General features: G+C 42.7%; 1 pseudogene; it reads right to left on the bottom strand.

Moving 5' to 3' along the window:
• Window positions 1-650: 650 nt before the first annotated feature.
• Window positions 651-860, bottom strand: LOC137096755 (U2 spliceosomal RNA; annotated as a pseudogene).
• Window positions 861-2038: the final 1178 nt, after the last annotated feature.

The following is a 2038-nucleotide window of genomic DNA, read 5'->3' as shown; positions in this document are numbered from 1 at the left end:
TATTGAACAGAAGAATCTTTCTAATTAAGAGACAGAACAGTAAGGTTTGGCCTTTGGCATAGTTTCTTAACTGCTCCAGGGAGTGTTCATCCCACACATTGTGTTCACTCCACACAAGTGCCTCCTCCCAGAAAAGAATAAATCAATCTGAAAACTCATCCCATAACCAGTGTGTGTGTGTGTGTGTGTGTGTGTGCATACTGCAATTACACAGTCACTTCTATTTAGATTGGCTAGACATTTTGTGCTCTCTCATTTGAATCTCAGCCATTGATTGAACAGCTAAAATATACTGGTCAGAGGGCAGAGGAAATAGTTGTCACATTTAGGATATTATCGCACCATGGTTTAAAAGTGTGTTTGGGCATCACAATCCCATTCTCTATGAAAATGGGAATATGCTTGCATGGCCCTTCTTTCTATTGCATGTTCCCCTAATAGTGCTCTATTAATATAGATTGCAATACCTGCTTACTGCACTACCTTGTAACCACTCCTTGCACTGATTTGGCTACTTATGGTTAGATTCTACCATTTTGTGTTTTCATTAGTAGACAGTTTTGTGGTTGCACAGTAACACATTTCTGGGTTGCCACACATGTGTTCATTTCTTCATACCTCCCATCACCTCCTATCAAATTGCTGCTGGTTGTGAGGCTGCCCTGACTCCCTTTCGGGGTGAAAAGGATGGGGTACAAGTATAGGAAACAAACAAACAAACAAACAAACAAAACTATTTATAGTCCTCAAATAGAGGATGTATCAGATATTACACTGATAAGAACAGATATTGTTTTTGTTTTTATTTCTATTCTGTTTTAGATCTCTTTAGACCAGAAGCAGCTTTCAATAAAAGCAAAACAATATATAATTTTAAACCTAGAAAACATAAAAACATAGAATAGAATTAAACATTGAAACTATAAAAAATAATATTGCAAATCCCAGCCTTATTCACATTAGTTTATGTTGCCAGTGGGTGGCATAGTTATCAGTGCCAAACCTGGTTTTGTGGTGCTGGGGCTACAACAGCAGAATTCTGAGACTTGATCCACACTGCTATATAATCCAAATTATCAAAGGAGATAATCCACATTATCTGCTTTGAAGTGAATTATATGAGGACTTCTCCACATGGGCTTTTTTGTGCACCTTTGTATTATTTTAGGGTGCATCCAGACACCACCTTTATTGTGGTAACGCCCGCAATAAAAAGGGGGCTGTCTGGATGACATCCTGAACAATCTGGAATTAATTCATCATAAACCAGGAAATCCCTGGTTTGTAGCAAATTAATTAGATAGTGGATTTATTCCATGCCTTCTTGGAAGTCACAGGGTAAACCCACTACTTCGGATGTCTTGACTGCAGTCCAGACACCATTCCTACAGTTTTCCTGACTAAATTAGTCACCCACCCCCTCCCCCAAAGCCCCCAAGCCCCTTTGAAAAGTAAGGAAAACTTACCCAGCCTCCAGTAGACTGTAGCTGGAGCTCTCCTGGTGTGTAGAAATGACACACCAGGAGAGTGGGGAGTGGGGAGAACGATTTTCTCTCCCCCCCCCCCCCGCCTGCTCTCCTGGTGCGTCATTTCTACACACTGGGAGAGCTCCAGCTACAGTCTATTGGAGGCTGGGTAAGTTTTCCTTACTTTTCAAAGGGGATTGGGAGCTTTGGGGAAGGTTGGAAGGGCCTCCAGATGTTCTCACGGGCCAGTCCTGTGAGAGCATCTGGACACCCACCTCAGAAAGCACATTCTTTTTGGGAGGTGTGTAGACAGGCCCCCAGGAACATCCGTGTTTTTTAAGCATGGATAGTTCTGGTATAAAGGCCTGTCTGGAACTGCCCTTAGACGGGGCCTGCCAAGTGTTATCAGACAACACTGGCTTGGCCCCACCCACATTCCTCCCAATGTGGAGAGTAAGTGTCACAGGATGCTTCCTCCGCAACAAAGAGGAAAGTGTTTTTTGGATAGCACCAATGGAGTTACCCACAGTTTCCTCTCATTTTCCCCATATGATGGAGGAAAGGGTGACAGG

The sequence above is a fragment of the Anolis sagrei genome, chromosome 3, assembly GCF_037176765.1.
Source record: "Anolis sagrei isolate rAnoSag1 chromosome 3, rAnoSag1.mat, whole genome shotgun sequence".
Lineage (NCBI taxonomy): Eukaryota > Metazoa > Chordata > Lepidosauria > Squamata > Dactyloidae > Anolis > Anolis sagrei.
This window is presented reverse-complemented; position numbering and strand designations above follow the sequence as displayed.